Source organism: Kogia breviceps, chromosome 2 (assembly GCF_026419965.1).
Source record: "Kogia breviceps isolate mKogBre1 chromosome 2, mKogBre1 haplotype 1, whole genome shotgun sequence".
Taxonomy (NCBI): Eukaryota; Metazoa; Chordata; class Mammalia; order Artiodactyla; family Physeteridae; genus Kogia; species Kogia breviceps.
In genome coordinates, this window is record NC_081311.1 from 115729681 (window position 1) to 115754197 (window position 24517).

At 35.8% G+C, this 24517-nt stretch overlaps 1 protein-coding gene across 15 annotated transcripts in view; it reads right to left on the bottom strand.

The window, feature by feature from the left end:
- Positions 1-24517, bottom strand: part of GTDC1 (glycosyltransferase like domain containing 1) — a 425639-nt gene that overhangs the window by 326191 nt on the left and 74931 nt on the right. For 2 of the 15 annotated variants that reach the window (XM_067025954.1, XM_067025959.1), the window contains exon 3: positions 13253-13323. The exons of the other annotated variants lie outside the window; for them this stretch is intronic. The gene's annotated coding sequence lies outside the window, so the exon portion shown is untranslated. The remainder of the gene's footprint in view (positions 1-13252; positions 13324-24517) is intronic. 15 annotated transcript variants of the gene reach the window in all.

Below are 24517 nucleotides of genomic sequence, written 5' to 3' on the forward strand. Positions count from 1 at the left end.
AGCAATGCCTGCTTAAATAGCCTTTTAAAGCAAAATGTCTCAAACGGTTCTCAAAGAAATGACTGAAGTGGGGCTTCCCTGGTGGCGCAGTGGTTGGGAGTCCGCCTGCCAATGCAGGGAACACGGGTTCGTGCCCCGGTCCGGGAAGATCCCACATGCCGCGGAGCGGCTGGGCCCCTGAGCCATGGCCGCTGGGCCTGCGCGTCCGGAGCCTGTGCTCTGCAACTGGAGAGGCCACAACAGTGAGAGGCCCGCGTACCACAAAAAAAAAAAAAAAAAAGAAAGAAATGACTGAAGTGAAAAAAGCTTATTTCTTGATGTCTTAAAATCTTCCAATGAGCATTTTTTGGGAAAAGATACAAACACATACTTCACTTATCTGTAAAATAGGAAGCAGTGCTCCTCGGGTGGAAAAAAGGTATGAGTCCTGGGGTCAGGGAGATACAGGTTTGAAGCTCAGCTCTGTCATGTCCTAGCTGTAGGACCTTGGACAAGTTACCTAACACTGTAGGACTTAGTCTCACCTTCTCTAAAATGGGGGTAACAGTACTAACCTCAGAGATGTGCTGTGAAGATAAAATTGAAGCATAGCAGCTGACAAACAGAAATAAGGTATTTTGCCCCTCCCATTATTAGGATAAACCACCTTACTTAAGGAGTAAAGACAGAATCCTCCAGCATTTTAAAATCAGTTCTTTTCAATCACAGCTCCCTATTCACCAAGGAAAGGTAGGAAAAGTAGATATACACATGCATTTAAAAGGCAGTGGGTGTTACCCATTCCTCATCAGCAAATTGTTTTTCAAATACAAATTTGAGAGTACTGCAGATTTTGTGGTCAAGAAGTAAGCTCAGAGACTGCCCTATGCAGCTCGATTTTTTTTAAGGTTGGCTGGTGACTTCAACTTTATAATGCTGTATTCAGTAAGTTAACAAACAGCCTCCAGGTTTAACAAAATGGTAGTCAGTAACCCTTCAAATGAAGAACACTTCTAGAAAGCAAATGAGAAACTAGTGAAAGGCAATTTTGAAAATTATATCAAAGGTTTCAAGAAAAAACAAAAGCAGTTTAACACTAATTTGCTTATTGCATCACATGACAGATATCTGCTATCTTGCTTTACTTCCTCTGACCTAACCACACTAAGGTGTATATGCTGTGTAAATGCTTAAAAGGTCTCTAAAAGGTTCTTATAAAAATGACCTAAGATATTTCCCCAAGTGATGGAATGTGATATAAACCACTCTAGAGAATATTCCACTCATATATAACCTCAAAGAAGGCAACATTAATATTTGGAAAAAAACAAGCTTTCTGATTCTTCATTACTCTCCCCTTTTCCATGATTAATCTAGAGCATGTACCATGCCCTATAGTTACAGATGTTTCTTATGGGTCTGAATCATGAGTTATCTGCAAACTATCAGCCACTGTGGAGGCAGTACGTGTAGGTGCTGCTGTAGATTCAAGACACTCACTAAGCAGAACTGAACACCAAGCGTGTGGGAGGTTGAAAAATAGAAAAGCGGAAAAAAGATTATAGTTATACTAGATTTCCACCCCTTTAATAGCTCAGTAAGAAGAGTGAAATGTACAGGTTTGAACTAGCGTTTACTTGAGCATTCTTCTAGTGGCCAACGGGTGTGCCTGCATTTGGGGTATTTTTCTAGGGAAAGTAACTATGTCCTACCATCTCTGAAAACTATACTTAGTGGCTTTGATTCATGGAAATTTGTTCTGCTTGTTTTGTGGAGACAGACATATCCTGGCAGTTCCCCCATTTACTTCTACTGCAACTTTTGCAGCAAGAAGAAATTATGTTCTTCCCCTATAGTCTTCTTTAAGTACAACCTAGAAGAAAGATGATTCCCACTAGGTGCAAGCAAAAGAGGAGAACCTGATTTTTAAATATAAGATTCAAACCAAATGTCATTACAGCACATTAAAGAACTGCTCAAATAATACTTTCACTGTGTTTGATTGAGCTTTGTTTTAGAAAACACTGCTGGAAACAAGAGCAGGAGTTGGAAAAAAAAAGACACTGTGTTAAAAAGGATTTTTTCTGTTACGCTGGAATTTACTAAAAGATAAAGGGAGTACACCATTTGCCCATTTTAGCAGTAATCCCAGAAAACTGAAGATGGTCACCCGACATAATAGATTCTCATGAGCACGCCAGGTAAATACAGACATTTTGCACCACTAGCAATGGCTACTGGAGAGTAAGTGTTTTGGAGCAGCAGTAACAGGGCCTCAACACTGAAAGTCCTCACTCCAGAGAAGGACAGGGTCTCCTCCATGGCAGGAAGCTGTGGCCAAGTGTTTGCCAAAAGATGCTGGGTGAGCCTACATGCAGCCAAATGCCTTACATAGGTGCCTGGATTTATGAATCTGTTAAGGCATTAGCGCATGTACCACCACAGACCTTAAGCCCTGAAACAATTAAACGGAGTAAGTATATTAGAATTAGTGGTATGGCATTTTAAAAGGAAGAAACAAACAACAAAACTTTCCACATTGGAGAATAAACACCAAACAGAAAGCCCACGTCCTTTCTACATGACACTAGAATGATAATATTTTATGAGTAAATGGCCAATCCATTCATACTCCATAAAAGAGCATAAAAAATGTTTCAGATAAATTTTTATCAGCTTTTAAGTTTTTCTGCTTAAACAAGCTTCAGTTTTAAAAAAACCTCATTTCTTCAGCATTTTTTATTCCCCAGTGACGCCAGATGAATGAGAACCTGCTACACTATTAAAGCTTTATGAAAGTTTAATTCATTATCAATACTATGATTTAATGATACGTGGTTAAATGCTAAACATTAATTTAGCAATATAAAAAGAGTCAAAGTGATAGCTAGGACACAGGAATGTTAAACCACTTCAAGTTCTATTTAAGATTACCAGAGGTCAAAATGATCTATTGGAGAATTAACTGCCTTCCAAAAATGTACATTTACAATTAAGAGGGAATAGAAGGTGAAAAATCACAATAGTATTTCATATAAATATTTTGACCAAAATGAAAAGGTACCATTAGTCATCTCAATTAAAAACGAATAATGCATTATTGATAAGATAACCAAGAACAAAAGTAGCCGGAAACCAATGCTGTGAATATTTTTAAATTTATATTAAAACTTTTATCATCATACCTGCATTTATTTTAAGCTTGACCCAGTTTCTTTATTCCTTGAGCCATGATCATTTTCAAGGTGAACTACATTTTTGTCTACCTCCTCTAACAGTTACAACTGCTGTGGTAGTTCAGTTTTTTGGATTTTTTTTAAACAGTATAACTAAAGGAAATTTGCCATATGCCACTGATTTATTGCAAAAGATGTGCTAAGTATAAATATCTCATGTGGATTTTTAAAAACTAAAGCTAAGTCACATTAGAAACCCATAATTAGCCCTCATATATGATGTCAATGCAGTTACCTATAATATTCAAATAATTTTCCAACCAAATACCAAGTAATAATTTTAAATTAGAGAACATGTTGTATTAATATATTCCACAGACACCTTACTGCTATTAGTTGTAGGAAGGTACGGTTTCAGTGATGATGGTTTTAACGATTTTAATCCCACACACATGAGAAATTGATTCCACAGGCTAATCCACACATGGCTTGATATCTTAAACTTCAATCAATTGCTGAAAATATATTTTCTATTTGCCTATATACAGTACTTGGAAAGTTGAGCTTGGCAGAGCAAAAATAGAAAGCTTAAACACAAAATGGTGTAAATTGAGGAAAGTAGAATTTGAGTAGGATTTCCCAATAGGTCATCAGAGGTTTACCTAGTATTTCCTAACTGACCCTTTCCCCTCTTCCCTTCTGAACCTCCAACCACCAACTCCAACACACCCAGGTTCTACTTAAAAAGCAACCAATAACCCAGCAAAGTAAAATAGGGCAGTACTGAGAAAAGCTCGTATTACCTTCCAGCCCACTCACTTATTTTAATGATTCATCAGGGAAACCCCCATTGTTAAAATATACCTGAAATCTCATTAAACAAAAAAAAAACCAAGCATGAAAAGATTTCTGCTTTGAAACATGTTGTCATTGATTCCCCTAACAGAACCTATTAAGGGTAAATGTGTAGTAAAAATATATTTTGCTGAAAAAGTTTCTTCAAAGTACTACAATACATTCTATTATGACATGGGGGGGGAAAGACACAAGGATAAACAGATCCTATGAAAAAATTATTATAAAAAATTTCATAAAAATCATGCATAGCAAATACATCCTAACCCCTAAAGCTTCAATGTAATCTCTGAAGACTGATAAATAATCTAACATCTAATGCAGTGCAATATACTTGCAATCCTAAAACTATAGGCATTCACAATATTATACACAAATAAAGAAAGTCTGACCAATAGTAAGGCATGAAATTGGATTCCTGAGCATTAATTTGAATTGAAGATAACATACAACAGAAACTGATCATTATTCCATTTGATTATGGGGCATACAATCTAACATTTATGATAACTTGTATACTACTGTGTACTTAAATATCAACACTTTTTAAAAAAATCTTGTGTTCATACTGAAAAAGATGTAGCACTCTAATATTCTATTCCCCCACAAGGCTATGGATATTCTAATTTCATCAACTCTGACTTTTGTTTCCTGCTGTGATAACTAAGAAGTGAGGACTTACGCACCAAAACCAAGATTTGGTAAGAAGACTTATATGCCACACTGTTTGTGAGACAATTTAAAGCTATTTTCAAATGTGCTGTTCCAAATATATGATTTGCAATGATCTCTTAACATGTGCTCTTTTTAAAATTACAGTCATAAATGCATATATGGCTATTTAATTTTCCCTGACAAATATTTTCATTCTTTCTCGATTTGGGATTTAACTTTCTGCTTAAAAATATCCATCACTTATGCCATGACTTGAATTAATACAAAGTCTTGGTAATAACTATCAGTTCAGTATCAAATGCAAATTCAACAAATACCTACATGTACCAACAGTATGACATCATTCACTTGTTTTCAAATATGCATAATTTCCACAAACAGCTAGATATATATATGTATATATACATAAAACAAATTCATTATCTTACTTTTTGTAAAGTAATATTCCACATTAATAGCAAAATTATAACTGAAAATTTTTCTGTTAGTGTACTGGTTTAATTCCACAGACAAATAAAATATTAACCCTCTTTCAATTTTTCTTTGCTATCAATTTCATGAATAATTTTAAACTATAAAAGTAGCAATGAATTAGTTCTACTGAATACTAAAAATATTTTCAATTTGCTGACATTTTAAAATGTGGCAGTGTATTTATGAATCAATCGGAGATTTTATACCAGAAAATTATCTCATCACTCATTTGAACTACTGCATTACCCTTTTAACTCGGTCTCCATGCTACCATGCGATCCAGTTCCCATCACACCATTCTCCATAATCCAGCCACAAATAATCTTACAAAATGCAAATCTGATCATGAAGTGACATGCTCAAAAACCTTCCATATCTCCATCACCTAAGGACAAAACCCAAGGCGCTACACATGGCAGTTAAGACCTTCCTTTTCTGGCGTCTTCCTTTCTTTTCACTACAGCCTTGCTTCCCCTTCTCTGACTTCAATCGTCTTCCCCCACTTCCCCAGGATCATCATAGCAATACCAAGTACTCACACTCTCACATGGCTATTTTACACTTCTGTGACTTCACAGCTTTATCTCTTTATCTCTTTTCTTCAAGTTCACCGGATGAAATTTTCTTTAAATTTCTGCATGTGAATCACCAACTCCAAGAAGCCTTTCCCAGAACTTCTCTTAAACATGACTTCTTTTCTACTCTGTACAGTAGCATTTTACTTGTTTCACTCTATTTCCATGTTCTGCTTCCCTATGGGGCTGTAAAAAATTTGGAGGATGAGGATCATGTCGTTATTTTCCTGGGGGTTATCCCAGGATCTGCTGTATAGTGGATGTCACTAAGTTTTTTGTAGAGTTGAACTGAAGATCAAGAGGAAATGGGAAGTTGATTCTGCCCTTAAAGAAGTAACACTGCTTTCACCTTAACACAGGTCCTGAGCAAACCAGTGTCAGGTTGCACTATACTTGCTACTAGTGATTTCCCATTATTCCTGAAGCCTAAACTAAATCAAGCAGCTAGTATATTTGAACACATTTTATACTCTCTTTCAAATACTTATTCTTTTTTCTTACTGTTCACTGAATTTATTGAAATGAATAAATTATTTTCATGTAGATGCGTGTTTGTCTTAAACTACTAATGCAACAGAAGTAACAGTGATTAAAGAAGTGGGAGAAACACCATAAGCAACTGAATTCTAGGCCAAGGCAAGTTTCACGGCCTAAGAGAATATGTGTGAGATCCATGAATTTTGAAAATCACCTACCATTTTTTATTCTGTTTGATCTATCGTCATCCTAGTTTAATACTAGAAGTGGAAGTAGGATGAGAAACCAATTCCCTCACCATCAATCTGGAGATCCCATTCCACATTTACTAATTAGGCTTTTATTCAACAGGGAAGAAAAAAAGGCATTTTTAAATACTTTCTGCCAACAATTATGCATTTTATAAAAGTTTGACAAGATGAATAATGTATTTGCTTTCTCAAGATGGCATTTCTCCAAGCTTTCCACCTTCCTGAAATGGGCTGCAAATCAGCTCAGTGAGAGAAAATAGGGCTATCTGAGCCATTCGGATATGGACCCCTAAGTGGAGAAGCCAGGGTGAATCGCAGAATCATAGATGGAAGGAAGGCTGGTGCCACTGTTCGATCACTTCTCTTTTATAGAAGAAGAAATAGAGACTATTGGCATCAAAGAATAAGTGACAGAGCAAGGGTTTAAACCCAGGGTTTCTAACCCCGTATTCACATATCTTTCCATTATACTTCATTCCAGGCACCTGATATGACCTAAGTAAAAGATGCCTCCATTTCCTAGTCTTTGTAGTTTTTGGATTGAATATCAATATTTAATAATTATTACTACATAATTATATACTGCAGTATAAATGTATATGCATGTGGAATGTAAATGTCACTATAAGATGATAGATATATTTATTGCATATTACATTTAATAAGAACTCCCTATAGTTTGTAAATCTAGGACATCGGTGGTATAAGTCACACAAAACTGAATACAAAATGGTTAGATCACAAAACTCAAACTTTTGTGACTTCTTCCTGAGTTCTGTATAATCATCCCTCCCCTCACCTCACAACACTTATCCTTCATCCCCCAGCTCTAGACTGGCAATTTTTTGATAGGATAATAGGATGGACAAAAGACAATATCCAAGATTCATATAGCAAGAAAGGTGTGGAGTGGGAGGGGAGGAGGTCAGCCATAGGGCTATATTCAGTCTATTTCATAATTAGCTACAGTCACCATCAAACAAAGTCCGGGTCCCCTTGATGTAACAATCTATAGTACTTCTCAGTACTTACCCCTTGTAGACTACATTTACATGAGTGATTACATAATACCCATTTCCTCCCCTGGATATTAAGTTCCATGAGGAAACTGACCAGGTCTGCTTGATTATCACTATACCCCCAGCATGTAGCAAAGAGAAGGTGTTCAACAAATGTGCATTGAGTCTATAAACACATAAAACCCTTTAGAGCAATGGCCTCGACAATTTCTTCCTAATTCATCCAAGACCTTTACTATTATCAACCACAAATAATCACCCCTTACTACCACTAATTACTATTTACTCTCATGGACAGAACTTAATGCACACTTTCTATCACCATCTAAATATAACAGGTGGCATCTTATTGTATTCAAAATGACACACCTCATTCTAAGGAAAACAGTTCTGCCAACAGCCCTGCTGAGGTGTTTGGAAATCATGTTTCATACCATGGGCAACTACCTTCTCTGACCTGACTGGACTCTGTAAGAATATTTAACCAAAGGACAGTCAAGTCTGCAACCTGGAAGGACTCAACTGGTTTAATCATTAGACTGACATTTTTTATTAGACAGAAGCATTATCTTGCTACCCTACATGGACTTCTATGCCAAATTTTAACTCAGACCTAGTTTGTGCAAGGTAATTATAAATATATACACCAAACAAATTTGAAACAAAATGACTAACAGATTCTTAACTACCCTGGCACTAGTGCATCTCACTCCAACATCTTTTAAGAACTTAATACGTATTAACTAAAAAAAAATTGTTGAGAAGTTTCCCTCTCCAAGTGGGAGGCACATGTCACATTTTCAGTTAATTCTGAAACAGAGATAGCAGGGTTACACTAACACACAAGCATTCTCAGTGTCCTATTTGAAGTGCAGCAAACCAAGCAAACATGGGTGGCATTCCCTTGATGAGTTGAAATAAATGTCACCAAGTATAACGTTCTGGATTTACTCACTTCCAGTGAAAAATAAAAAGGACATAATCTCACAACTCAATCTGTGTATCAGTGAGGGAAATCAACTTAAAAGAAATGCAAAATCAGGGGACAAAAGAGTATCAGGTAAACAGTTGGGAGAAGAAAAAGAAATTTCCATAGAGGAGCAGAGAGCCAGAAACAGAAATCCTTAGTACTGATGTTAGATACCTTTAATATTTTAAAATTCATTTTATATCAGTGAAAGTCACTTCGTACTGATGTTAGATACCTTTAATATTTTAAAATTTACTTTATATCAGTGAAAGTCACCCTGCAGTAACATATTTTTAACTGGTGTTAGGAAGTATGACATGAAGCCAGTATTAGAATCTGTCCTTTAAGATCCAAATCAATAAAACCATAAAGATGTATCAATTAAAATATTTAGTGTCACTTCTCTCATCTCCAAAGTTCCACATGAATATAGAAATTTATTAGAAGTAGCATTAGTTAAAAGTACGTTTTCTTCTATTTATTTACTGTAACAGGTCTTTTTCTAGTTGCCATATATTTTTCAAGCATCTTCTGATTTGCCAAGAGTCTAAGACATTTATTGGTGGTTTAAGAAGTCATCTCTAGATAGAGTCTAGGGATTGTTACTGATAAATTTTTAGAAGCCCAGAAACCCAGTTTAGACCGGGACTGAGTAAATCTGGGGCTAACAGATGTGGTAATGAGAGCTGTATCACTATTTTTAAATATCACAAGGGGCATATCATTAGCTACTCACTATTATAAGAGAAAGAGTCAGTCTGATAATAATAGACTGGGATTTTAATATCCTGAAGATATTTAGGAATGAGCCTATTGAGTAATGTAAAGGCATTACACAGACAAGGGTATATAATTTCTAGAAGGTCTACTATTCTCCATAGTTTTGCACAGGCTTGCCCATATCATCTGACACACAAGTTTCCACTAAAAGAAGATAAGAAGCAATAGCTCAAAGTTCCCGGATTGCAGCAAGCACTATGACTTTTATCTATCTAGTGGCCTTGCTTGTCACTATTATCTCTTTATCAAATGGTTTTTCAAGGAGACATTCCAATAATACAAATATTTGGTCTAATTAGGCAGACCCTACAGCACAGAGTATTCTTTGCAAACTACCGAAAGCCACACTCTGCATCCTCACTATCTCTTAAGGAAGTAATTTCACAGTTTGCAAACAGTGTGTTCAAACAGAGTAAGGTTGCTTAGGAGTTAATTAATTCCCCCTTGCATCTCTACTGGCATATATGTGTTCCATATCTGGGACCGTAAGTCTCTCTACTGGATTAATTAGCATTCAAAGTTAACAAACAGCCTGAATCACTGTTGAGAGAGATAATAACTTAAACTCCTAAAACTAGCTATATAATATCCTGTATTTCATATAATGGTCATTCAACTGATTTTAGTAGAACTGAATGAAGTAAAGAAATACTTTGCTTCCACTTATTATCTCTCTTGCTCAATGCTCTAATGTACTTTTTCCTGCCTTGTTTCTAAACTTTACATGCAAGAACTAAGTTTAAAATATCAGATAAACTCCTGCAGATTGTTCAGAGTAAATGCCTGCCAGGCGCAATGTGTTACCCCTCCTGGGAGTACCTGTAGGAGACAAAGGAGCCACAGGTGATGGTGAAATTTCAGCCATCTGCAAAGTACAGTTGATCCTTGAAGAGCAAGAGGAAGAGGGGGGTTAATCCATGTATAATTTATAGTAAGTTCCTTCCAATGTGCAAATCCAACCCACCACAGACCCTAGAGTTCTGCAGTATTTACTACTGAAAACTATCCCGGTATATGCAGACCCATGCAGTTCAAACCTGAGTTATTCAAGGGTTAATTGTAGACGAGAATAGTTGTGAATTAAAAGGACCCTTGTCAAGTCCTGAAAACACAGCCTGAAGGCTGCTACCTACTCTACTAATGCATAAGGCTAGATGTGCTTGAAAGTATTAAAATGTCCTATCACATTTGAACATAATACAAAAGGTTTGAAAACTGTGCATATCTTTTGATTCAACTTTAACATTTCTAACAATTAACTCTGGAACTTGCAAGAATCTTTCTTAAAGTCTTTGCCCCAAATTGAAAACAATCAAAATATCAAAAAAAAAAAAAGAAGGATTTCTTATGATCAAATGATTAATGATCAAAAATCATAATGAAGACTGTTTACTGGCATGGGAAAATGTCTCTACTATTGTGTAACTGCATGAAATGAATATATTAAAATATATGATGGAATGACTAGATAAACATGAGAGAGTGCACATGCACACATGTGGTAGATATAAATAATATATCTACCATATATTATATACCATATATTTATATCTACATGGTAGATATAAATAATCATTTATGGTAGAATTATGAGTGATTTTGTTTTTCTCTTTATACTTCATTTTCTTCTTCAAGTTATCTTCACTGAATGTTTCAACTTAAAAGAAACTATAAATTTTTCTTAACTTTAGGAAAGGAGGCCAAATCATTTGAAATAACAAACTACTTCCCGATTACTGAAGTCTTACTCCCCTTCAGGAGATTGCAAGTGGTTTTCAAATTATTTTAACTGCTATTGCTATAAGGAAACTTATTTAAAAATAATCATCAAGGGTTAAGCTAATGCAGCTAGGGTTAGTCACAAACACTATAATTTGATTTTGCAAATACTGCTTGCCTAATGCATGAAATAAAAGTAATACTCAATTAATTTAAAAATGTACTCGAGGGACTTCCCTGGTGGCGCAGTGGTTAAGAATCCGCCTGCCAATGCGGGGGACACAGGTTCGAGCCCTGGTCCAGGAGGATCCCATATGCCGTGGAGCAACTAAGCCCATGCGCCACAACTACTGAGCCTGCGCTCTAGAGCCCGCGAGCCACAACTACTGAGCCCGTGTGCCACAACTACTGAAACCTGCGTGCCCTACAGCCTGTGCTCTGCAACAAGAGAAGCCACCGCAATGAGAAGCCCGCACACCGCAACGAAGAGTAGCCCCCACTCCACGTAACTAGAGAAAGTCTGCGTGCAGCAACAAAGAGCCAATGCAGCCAAAAATAAATAAATTTTTTTTAAAATGTACTCGAATTATTAAAATTATAAACAGAGCAAGATCTTTATTTACTATATATAAGAAATCTAGAGCTGTACTTTGACCGAGCATGTTAAGAACTAAAATATTATTTTGGTACTTATGGTTTTGAATAGGAACATGGGTTAAGTATAACACAAACTCAAAGTTTTAAAGTTCAAGTAAAATGTCAAAATTAATTGGAGCCGTAAATAATTAGGTATGCGTCTTGAAATAAGGGGAAATATTTAATAAAGGTGAATAAAATTGAAAGAACTTCTAGTTTCACACTTAAATTTCCAAAGTGTCTGTATTAAGAAAGAAAAATGTTATTGCATTATCATCCATATGTGTTACACATGTTTGAAAAAAGAAAGAGACTCATTGGCTATCCAACTATTAGAGACACCGTCCTGCAACATTAAAAGACTGTCTCCTCTCATAACCACTCCAGATCGTTCCAATATTTAGATAGCAATAGATGAATGGATACTCGATAAATATTAACTGGATACTTGATAAAGCTGAATTTTATGGCATGTGAATTATATCTCAATAAAGCTGTTATTTTTAATTAATTAATTAATTAATATTAACTCAATGGCAACTCAGGCTTAGTAGAGAAATATTTTTAAATGGAGCCTCCAAGTTCTAATACTTTTTACAATTTAAACACCATGTTTCATTTTCAAGTAATAAGAAATAACTCTATGATTCCTGGAATTGTTTTCCAATGTAACTGTTTCAACATATTTCATTTTTAAAATCATCTATACTGAAAAATTTCACTTACAAATGTAGAAAGAAAACAACCTACCACTAAAAGTATACAAGTAATTAAAAATTAACCTCCAGAAAACAGAAAAATACTAATAAAAATATGAAACATGTAAATGAAAAATTAGAGACAAGCTTATCATTCCATCTATTTTTAAAGGGACACTAAGAATACACCTATCATTATATAATTTTCCATATTTTAAAACGAGCACAAACTTGATATGAAGAAGAAATCCTAATCCTAGGAAAGCGCCACGTGGCATTTTTTAACTTTATTGCCCATTTGTTGACTCTCTGTCCCAGAGCAGATCACCTCCAACATTAGTACTCTGACCTCACAGAAAAGTGACAGATAAAGTTTATGGTGAGAAAAAATGAGTTTCTATGGGTTTCCAAAAGGGAATTCTTATGACACCAAAAGCCATATAATAATATTGATTTGAGGGCTTCCCTGGCGGTGCAGTGGTTAAGAATCCGCCTGCCAATGCAGGGGATACAGGTTCGAGGCCTGGTCCGGAAAAATTCCACATACTGCGCAGTAACTAAGCCTGTGAGCCACAACTACTGAGCCTGCGCTCTAGAGCCCGTGCTCCGCAACGAGAAGCCACCGCAATGAGAAGCCCACGCAATGCAACAAGGAGTAGCCCCTGCTCTCCGCAACTAGAGAAAGCCCCTACACAGCAACGAAGACCCAATGAAGCCAAAAATACATAAAATAAATAAATTTTTTAAAAATAATAATAATATTGATTTGATAACCAACTTTTTTACTGCCAAATTACAAACTTCAGATTTCTGGAAAAATATCCTAGTGAATTTGCAGTAAAATACAATAAAAGAGAGGGCTGAGCTCATGATAAGCAGTCTAGATTGCTTTGTAAACTTTAAATATACATATAAAGTAATTTTTTTAATCAGGTCTTTTTTTAAGTTTTCAGTATCTCAAGACTGACCTTTTTTACTTTGGGACTGACTGACGCTCTTCCAGATATTTATCCAAAGTCAGTCATAAGCTCACACCTTTCTGAGAAAATAGAAACAAGGATTATTTTCTTGTAAAATCATCCTCAAAAATCAATTAGAATATTCAAAATATTCCATTCTCACAAATGAAAATAAGTTGCTTGCTGAAATGACAGTCTTCCATTTCACTGCCTTAAAAATTAAGCTGGCATGGATAATAAAAGTGTTTTCTAACTGGATATGCTTGGCATTCAAATATTTTTAAAACAAATACTAATCCATAATTAGATTTCACAGGCACAATCTATAAAGAATAGAATTTGGTTTTATTTTTCTGAGAGCAATATTAATGATTGGATATCGTAAAAGTCGTAACAATACCATTGCTTGCATAAAACAATAAACAAACCCGCAAATGAATGTTTATTTTCCTTTTCAGTCTCCTTTTTACCATTCATTCATTTAGCAAATATCTATCATGCCTACTACGTGCCCATTATTGTTCCAGGTACTTAGGGATAAACTGGGCAACAAAACAAACATTCCTGCTATCCAAAGAAATTTCTAATTGGAGTAAAACGACAATCATCAAGTAAATGTACATCAGATGGTGGCACGTACTATAAAGAAAAATAACACAGGGTAATAGAGAATAAGGGCTGCTGAGAACTGGGGCTGGGGAAGGGCAGGATTTTATATGGAGTGACTGAGGACGCTTCACTGATGATGAGATGACATCTAAACAGAAACCAAAAGAAGAGAGGGAGGAGGCTCTGCAGACCTGGATCTAAAGCCTTCCAGGCAGCAGGCACAGCAAGATACCGAGATGGAATATGCTTGGCTTGTGCAGAGAGCAGGAAGGTCTGTGTGACGGCAAAGCATAAACGAATTTGCTTTATTCAACAAGCATTTATTGAATGATTACATTCTGAAAATTAGGCTAAATGTTTTGTGATATTAAAATGACCCAAATATAGTTTCTGGCCTCAAGCCTGGATATAATTACAATACAGAGTGAAAAATGTTATTAACCAGTTGAACTGGTTCTCAAAGAGGGACCAATAGCAAATTCTACTTCAAGAAGATGAACCAAGAGCCTAGGAAGTACAGCAGCCAAAATCCCAATTACAAAGAAGAACTGAAGAAATGTACAGATACTCTTGATTCATTCAACAACCATTCAACTCTTTTCTCCTTTTGTTTTCTTCTATTGTAGAATTCAGGCTAAAATACTTAGTCTCCCAGTTGTGGGAAACACTCTTCCACAGTCTTCCAAAACAACATAGTGGAACGAAGGCTCAAAATTGGAAAGCGCCCACTATTGGGAGCCAGGACACGGCTGCACAACTCTGAACAAATCAACAACCTGCAGGGCTTTTACCTGACCCACCCCAGGCCTCTGGTATCAGGCCCTCCCCTCCCAAGCCCTTCTGCCCTCAGCCTCCCTTATCATCCTCAACCTCAACAACATTTCATCTGTCTTCCATTCTTCCTCTGAAATTTACAGGTACCTTAGTGTCCATCCTCTCAAAAACCTATCATTATTTCTACCTAAGAAAGAAAATTACTTAACACGAAACAAGACCTCTTACAATTTGGTCCCAAGTTCCTTTTTAGCCTCAATTCCTATCACTGCCACAAGCCTACCATTACTCCAAACACAACAGACTCCTTGCCATTCATCAAACATTCCATATACATTCCCACCATCAAGCACTGCTAGTGTTACTTCTTTTTTCTGGAATCCTTTCACCTTTACTACCTGTCAAATTCCTACATATATACAGTTCAAGACTCCACTGAAATCCCATTTCATCCATGAAGGTTTAAGTCAACTGCTTACCCATATTCAGCCCATCAGAAGTAATTACTCCTTCCTCTGTAGTAACACCAACTTGGCTTACACCCCAATAAGAGCAGCTACCACAATCCTACTTATACTATCGTTGTAGAGTATATGTGTGTCTTCCCAACCAGATTTTGTTTCTGTGGCAGCAGAGTTTGTGTACAATTCATATTTATATCTATGCATAATCCAAGCAAAGTACTTTGTATGCCAGGCATTCAATTAATGTGCTTCAAATTCTCATCAATAGACTATAAGAAGCCCTCACAAAAGGCAAGGGGGCAAAAGAGGTATTCCTGAATTGAAGATTATAGCAGTATTATAAAGTGAACTGTCCAGCAATCAGCTATTCAAATAAGTTCTAAATCATTGCAGGTATCACTGAATGAGGACAAAGACAACAAAAAGTAAACAATGAGTGCTTATTGGGCAGCGTAAAATTAAAGAGGAATTCGGAAATGCAAAGCCTAAAGTTACCTATATTAGGAAGCATTACCAAGGGATACTCAAACAATTCATTTAACAAATATTTACTAAGTGCCTGCTTTAGGCCAGACACTCTATTAATTCCTGAGAATGCAAAGGTGAAAATAGTGAGAAAGGGCTGAACTTTTACAAGCAATATTTTTAAGTGCAAAGTGTTGGCCTATAAATTATTACTTCCTGAAGTATGACCAAAATAGCATCTTAAGGACCAAGAGACTGACTATGGATACCCAATTCCAAATCTAGAAAACTATCTTGCCTAAATTGTGATTATGTAGGCACTCTCTCCCAGGACTGCTTCTGAATGTTAAAAGGGCCTCCTCTATTTTCAGTGACTATAAACTGCTCAGATAGAAAATTTGAGTTCCAGATACTTGAATACATTTCCTGCTCTGAGATAAGTTCTATCCATGCACAGGTTGTTTTAGTAATTAAGGTGCCAACAACCCTGCCATCGTGAATGAAAAGGGAGGAATTTATTAAAATAGTGCTATATAGGGGATGTTGTATGGGAGATAGTGGATAGTTGTTTGCTTTGTCCTCTGAGGTCAAAATAAAAGAAACAGAATGAAAATACAACAAAAGGGATTTAGGTTAGACATAAGAGGAGTTGTGAAGCACTGATTCACACTACCAAGTTATACTCTGAGCCATTTGTTCTGCAGATTTTGAAAAACGAGATAGCCTGCTTTCTTCTTAGTTTAGGGGAAAGCAAGCAGATGTAAAGATGACGTCTTAGGGTTTCTTTCAGACATGTTTTTCTATTGTATGTAACCATTTGCATGCGCAGTGCAAAAATATGAAGCTATCACTCTAAGAATTAAAAGAAAGAATTTAGCCAAAATGCCATCTAGGATAAATTCTGATTTAGTGTGCTCTTAGCCATAAGGCTTCCAAGGATCTAATAACTCCTCCATATAAATCAACATCAATAATATAAATTATCAAATGATTTATTTGCCTCATTAATAAACTCAAATTGCTTATTTCTTCAAAAACTGAAATCTTAATATATGAGAACTACAAAATATCCTTGTTTAAACAATAATCTATTCATGGAGTTAAAAAGAAATTATATTTTTTTATTTACCCATGGAATAACTTGCTCCAACAAAAGTATTGGTACTGAGTCATTTTGAGGATTTTTCTATAACCCTTATAACTGAACATCTTCTACTCAAAATGACTTTGACATCTTTACATTGATGTCCCCTTAGCAATAATGAACGATTTTATAAAATTTAGTCCACAACCCTCACAAATTAAAAATATGACTGTGCCCTTTACATGTATAAATGCTTTATACCAATTATATTAACAAATATATTTCTTAGTACTTATTCATTCATTTAACAAGTGTTTTATTGAGGGTCTATCTAGGCACTGTGCTGAGTGTGTAGTAGGGACACCAAGATGACTTAATTAGAGTTTCTGTCCTCAGTGACAGAAACAGAACCTCACAATACCAAAACACACGTACTGGATGTCAAAAGGGAACAAACATCAAGTTGTTTTTTTGTTTTTAACAAATTTATTTATTTCTGGCTAAGTTGGGTTTCTGTTGCTGCGCGCAGGCCCTCTCTAGTTGCGGTGAGCGGGGGCTGCTTTTCGCTGTGGTGCGCGGGCTTCTCATTGCGGTGGCTTCTCCCGCTGCGGAGCACAGGCTCTAGGTGTGCGGGCGTCAGTAACTGTAGCTCGCTGGCTCTAGAGCGCAGGCTCAGTAGTTGTGGCACACGGGCTTAGTTGCTCTGCGGCATGTGGGATCTTCCTTGACCAGGGATCGAACCCGTGTCCCCTGCCTTGGCAGGGGATCCTTAACCACTGCACCACCAGGGAAGCCCAGCAAGTTGCTTTTGATAAATGGAATACTTATAAATGGAATGGAATATTTCCTGCCATATCAATAAACAAAGGATGCCACAGTCATCAAGGATTGCACCTCTCCAATGTGAGCCGGTGAGCACTCAGGAGACTCAGGGCTGAAAAGAATACCTGCCACCTAGCAGCCATCAGACTGCGGCTACTCCCTGTAGTGAGCCCTAAGGAAACTCAGGATGTGAAAATACAGGATACTGGCCCCAGACAGCTGAGGTGCATATCAAAGGAATGATTTCAATCAGCCCAGATTCTTGAATCTTCCCGTGCATAGAAAAGCGCTAAAGTCCCTGAGATATCTGGTTTTCTTTAATTAACAGTAATCTTTTGATGTTCCCAACTACCTGCCCTTTTGTTGCAAAACTCCTATATATCCTGGCTCCTCCAATCACCTCCTTGGAGCAGTTTCTCAGAGTTATCTGACATGCTGTCTCCCGGGCTGCAGTCCTCATTTTGCCCCAAATAAAACTTAACTCGCAACTCTCACGTTGTGCGTTTTTTTAAGTCAACACTTTCTACAACAAGTACCCGGGAAGTTCAAAGGTCCAAGCAACTAACTATACAAAAAGAACTAAGGAAGTATGGCAAATAACTTTAGGATGGATCACTTGACACTCATTCCAATTCTCCTTCTCCCTGCCTTCCTCCAAAATAAAGGCTAGAAAGCTAAATACTTTTTATCTCATTCTAGAGGTAGTTGGGTGACACACTTTTGGCCCCTGAGATGTAGGCAGAAATCCCCAGGAGCGGGCCTCTCTTTCTAAAGAAAAAGAGAAAGTTCTCCATGAAAACTAGGCTTCTGGGCTCCCTTTACTTTTCTTCCTGCTTCAAAGTAAACACAATTTCTATAGGTACAAAAAAGTCATCTGTAGAATAAGAAGCAAGCATTATGTGCTAAGGATGATGGAGAAGGATGATGATACCTGGACCCCCTGATGGCATCAGTTACCTGTGAACTAACTGCCTCCTGACTTCTTATGCCAGGAGACAAATAAAACCCTTCCTCATTTAAGTCACAGTCAGTAACATTTTCTACCACTTGGAGCCAGAGGCATCTTTACCACTAAAAGAAAGCTACAAGGGCTTCCCTGGTGGCGCAGTGGTTGAGAGTCCGCCTGCCGATGCAGGGGACGCGGGTTCGTGCCCCGGTCCGGGAAGATCCCACACGCCGCAGAGTGGCTGGGCCCGTGAGTCATGGCCGCTGAGCCTGTGCGTCCGGAGCCTGTGCTCCGCAACGAGAGAGGCCAAAGCAGTGAGAGGCCGCGGACCGCAAAAAAAAAAAAAAAAAAAAAAAGAAAGCTACAACAAAAAGGATATGTTTGAGTTGGACTATGGCTCTTTCTTCCTTAATTCAGCTGTTTTCCAGTCCTTTCTAGCTAGAGGAATTAAAAACAATTTTGAATTTTCATGTCCACGGTTTTACTATAATATTCTGTAATCCAGATTACTTAAACATGTTTTAACTCTTTCACGTAAATACATTTGTTGCATAGTCATTACAAGATTTTTTATTTCTTTTCCTAACTGAAACCTTCAATCCCCCAAACCTATAAAATAACATTTCTTATAGCATGATATAAATCATTCATATATGTAATATACAAATAAACAGCTGAAGAAAGGGGTAAGAAATGAGAATGAAGAGAGAGAAGGAAAGAGGAACCTAGCTTATTTGAAAGTACAAACTATGTTTTTCAATTTTGTGAGCATCTTAAAAAGTATCTTCATAATAAATTAAAGACCTCAAGATAATAGTATTTTTAAAATCGGAAAGACTCCCCCCAACTTGAAATCAGTGTCTCTGTTTCTGAAAAAATTTCAAACTTGAAAAATACATATCCAACAAGTATTCTTCATCGAATTTATCACTAGCATTATTATATCACTGCCATATCCCACCTATCTCTATTAGCCTCCCTAAGGTAGTAATCTGTCTCTCTACATAAGTTTCAGTTGGACATATTTTAAATGTGTACTGTTCTTGAGATAGTTTCAATTGTTCACTGCCAAAAAGATTCATTAATTTCAACCACCATCAACTCCATATGCCACACATACTTTTTTTCTGCCTTTTTTGTTCAAATATATTTCACTGTGGCCATTCAGAGGAAAATTACACATTCCAATAACATTTGAGTTCCTCTCCGTTACCCTTTCAGTGGCTCAGGGTAATGATAGAGTAAAGAATCATGTTCTTCACAAGCTCTCCTTTTTTCTTTTTTTTTTTTTTTTCCATTTGGTAGAATTTCAGCTTCAAATCTCTAGTGCCAAAAAGCAATGGGTAATGTCTAATGCTCTTCTCTAACAGTAGTACTTTGGAGGGAGGGAGAGAGAAAGTCAGGAGAAATCACTCACATTCCCAGCTTTTAAAGAGTCTTAGCATATGGAATAAGCAATCTCTTATCCTATTTTCCTAAAATAGAATTACGGAATCATGACAGGTAAAGGGGCCAGAAGAAAAGGAAAAAGAATCAGAAAATTTTACAAATATCTCTGAGTATGCGTAATGACTAAAATGATGAAACTATTGATAGTTCTAGCCCTAAATTCCCAGTGAAATCAGTCAAAAAAAAAACACAAAACACCTATATGTTCATAAAACCTGGGGCTAATATACTCCTTGGCACTGTTTATAGGTAGAGACTCTGTAAAATAGATTAAAAACGACATCTCATCTTCATGAGACTGCAAGAATGGGAGAAATAAGGATACTAAGCATAGTCAGATAACATAAATGCCTTCATTTTAAAACCAACATTCAAAGACAATCGACTACAGTCCATATGAATTCAAAAGAAAATTCATAGAATAAGTCTCCTTTGTTTACGTCATCTCAACTTCTATTTCATCTGCAGTTATCTCCTTTAAAGCAAATATTTCTAGGGCCCTTACATGATAGGAAGCCCTTTTTCTCAGGCCCATTTTTATTTGGTTATCTTTTTAGGTGCACTAAAGATTGAGTTTACAATAAGCTGAACAGACAGCGCACAAAAGGCTTTTAGAACTATACCATATGGTCCAGGGAAGGGAACAATCTGGACAATCCCCATTTCAATCTGCAAGCTTGTCCACCTCTATAACACATTATACTACTGTAATAAAATATTAAGATGGAAATGTAAAAGCAAAACTAGTCTATCTTTAGCATTACCAGGCAACCACACTTCCAAAAATTAACTGATAAACTTAATAAACATTTACTTTAATTTATATTCTGAAATTTTGGTATGCAACACCAGGCATACAAACCTAGGCCACTATTCACTAGAAACAATATTTCGGCAGGGATATGTGTGGGTATTCAACTTATGCTTCAGAAATTTGGAAGAAAAAAAAAAAACACTTTTACGGGGGCATATTGGCAGGGGTTGATGTAACAGATGACACATTCTTGGAAATCAAATAAAAGCAATAGGGAAATACCCATTGTTGCCTGCTGAAGGCCTAATCACATGGACACAGCTGGAACCAATGTAGATCATTCATTAATAAAATTGTATTGTAGTAGCCACTTTTTGATGCCTTTCAATTACTGCTGTAGCCAAATCTCTGAATTTCTTTGTTCCATGTTAGTAAGATTGTTTGAATGCGAAATATGAGAAGATTTAGAACAGGGAAAAAAAAAAAAAAAAACCTGCTCTCATGCTAAAAATGAGACTAGCTCAAAAAGCTAAATGTCACTTTACCTTGCAATCTACTTACTCTATCAGCAGCTTAAAATATGCAGCGTAAACCTGAAAGGGGGAATTCATATGGTACTATGGATAAAAAGTGAGCAGTGTGAGATGCCACAGAAAACATATGAAATACTTGTGAAAGTATTCTACAGAATGATAATATAAGATGTCGGGCAGGAGGAATTAAAATGTACCAAAAACTAAGGGGAGAATCAAACAACTGAATTAAAACATACTTTCATGTAATACTCTCTAATGACTTTTAACACTGAAGTATGTACTATACGCCTCAGGGAAGGTCACTCATATTTTTGACCACATAAACTTAGAAAGCACTATTTGTCATTATATGTTACCAATATTTGATATCAAACAGCACCTACCCAGGAGTTAGGTTTAAAATCTGTACTGACATTCCAATGAAATAAAATATTGGCTGTAATTATAAACGTGGTATGTAATATAATAAAGTCCTGGTTAAAATAATAAATTTGGTATTTATCCAATTTTGCTGGCATCCGTTAATAAATTTATTTTTCCACGTTTCAACAAATATAATGATTAAGTTTCTATATCATAATTTCTGCAAACTGCATAATATCAAACTATAAAGATACAGCAGCCTTGATATGTGTCCTGAATTAAACAAAGCTGTAGTATTTATTACTTACAAAAATGAAAAACTCAATAGCATTTATCAAAAACACTGCTCAAACATTATAGGTCTTAAATATATTTCTACTATGCCTCTGTGTACAGTTAGAATAAACGAATAAATAGGACAATTCATGTTTCAATTCCGAAGTCATCGAAAGATATATTCCTACCACAAAAAAGATAAAGGGCTTAATTGCAAATAAAAATTATACGAATGGAGAAAATGTATTTAAAGTCAATAAACAGTATTCAATATACAATTAACATTCAACATATGTGAACATACAGAAGGAAAGAGTTTTTGTCTGTATCATCTTTAACCTCCAATTCTAATATTAAAAAACCTCTGTAAAGCAATTATACTCCAATAAAGATGTTAAAAAAACAAAAACACAAAAAAAACAAAAAACCTTGACACAAAGGACTCAAGACAGTCATGTACTTAACTGGACCAAGAGGAAAACACAATTTCACTGGCACTCCTTCTCAAAAACGTCATCATTCTTAAGCTTAAAATGTTGACCTGAAGATTATTAATTAATATAACTTAACAAGCACCTCACTCAGATTCATTTTAGCTGCTCTACAGAAAAAGCCACTTAAATACAAGTTTAAAAAAAAAAGAAAAACAGCATTGGAGGGACTCAAGAATCACAGCATTTAATACACATGCATTATACATACAAATCAATTTGAGTATTTGTTTGTTTTGTTAAAGTAATGAGCCAATATGTTGCTGAACCTGTCTTGAGAATGAGAGAAAATAACAGGTGAGTTTATTTAATGCATACTTCTGATATACCTGTTTTACAAATCTTTTTAATTATTTTAAAGCATTTTTTAAATTAAAAATCTCTGGAAAAAAAAAAAGAACAACTGTTAGATTGCACAAGTTTGTCTTAATGTATCCATAATAGATATATTTTCCAGCATATATGGCATTAAAAAAATGTTTCACATTAATCATTCTAACACAAACCACTGTTTACTTTCTTTTTAGTCGCATTTGTTACACATTTACAAAAATACAGGTGTTTTTCCTCCCAAAGTAATTTTCTCAATGCTAGAAATCATTGACAATTTTAAAAATAAAAATCAGTCAAAATAGTATCAATCTCCTCCTAAGAAAACAAATTCTGCCTATTTAACTATTCGTATCTTGATTGTAAAACACTAATTTTTAAAGTAGATCACATGAAAGTAAATCATCTGTTTTGCTTAATACAACAGAAAACACATTTACATTTTGAGGAACATTCTACGAAATTTCATAGAATGTTTGCTCATAGTGAAAATCTAGTCTTCTCTTCAAATCATCACTTAAAAATCATAATGCTACATTTCCACGTCCCTTGTAATAATAGGTCACTAATTACAATTTAGAAAACATTGGGAAACTTAAAAAATGCTTTTGTGTTTTACCTTGCATTTTGATTTCAAAGGAAAACATTTTTAATACACATCCTTGTATTTAATGGAAGTTCACTTGCTTATCTAGCTACACTTATCAGACATTCCAAAAATGAGTACTCAATCTATAAAAGATATGAACTGACTCTGAGTCTGACAAAAATAGAAAACAATAGCAAGCTTTTTGGTCTCAACAAAAGATAGCTTGGCAAAAAAATCCATATAATATAAGCAATATTACTCAAGAGTTTCAATTCAAATAATAAGCTGTGAAGCAAGACAAGATTCCTACCAATCAAAAATACTATGTCAACATGACGAAAGTTAGCAATATTCAGAAGGGTTTTCTGAAAAGTATGGCAAAAATGCAACTGTGAAGGAAATCTCTAGGAGAGCTGGAAAAGGCAAATTTAGCACAAGCTTCTATAAGGAACAATGCCATTTAGTAAATGTGGAAGTTGCGAGGAGAATGATGTCTCTATTTAAGAACAAGTTTTTTTTTTTCATGATGGTGTTTTAAGTGAAGAAAGAGGAAGACGAGGGAAAAGAAATGGTTTAAGTAGGAAAAACTAAGGCTGCTTGCTTTCCTTCAGTGAGGCTGGGAGGGTCAACCCTCTCTCTGCCTTATGAAAACCACTGCCAGAACCAAGCTACACAAAACATTTTGGCTGCCAGCCTAGAACAGTGCCAGGCTGTTTTTTATTTTTGCGCTAGGCTCCCTCAATTGAGACAGTGTGGGATTGTCACTTTGATGCACATAGAGAACAAAGAATAATATAGTACAGAGGGGGGGAATTTATTTTGCCCCTTTAAAGTCAGGTTAGCATTTTGTTTTCTTTGACAGGTCTTGAAAAGACCCAAGAAACAAAAGTTATGCTGAAGAATGGATCAATTGCCTAAAGAAATTAGCGTGAGTACAATATTGTCGACAGTTTAAAAGCCATTTGAGATTAACATTTTTAAAAAATCAGACTTAAAACGGGTCCAAGTCATATATTTACCTGTTTAAGAGGCCAGAGACCAAGAAGTACATGATACACCATCACATAATCTTGTTTAAAGTCTGGGAGTATGAAGGAAGGCCATAAAATCTCGCAAAAAAAGAACTAATATAAGTATTATAATTTTTAGGTCACTATTCAGAGGCAACTTTCTCAGCTGCTATTGTGAACTTGAGTTCTCCAAAATTAAATAATCTGATTAAAAGATTATAACATTAGAATCTGAATATTTTATGCCTTTTCAGGGAAAGAGGTGATAAATGATCGAAAATGTTTGAAGGATTAAACCACAAATCATCTACG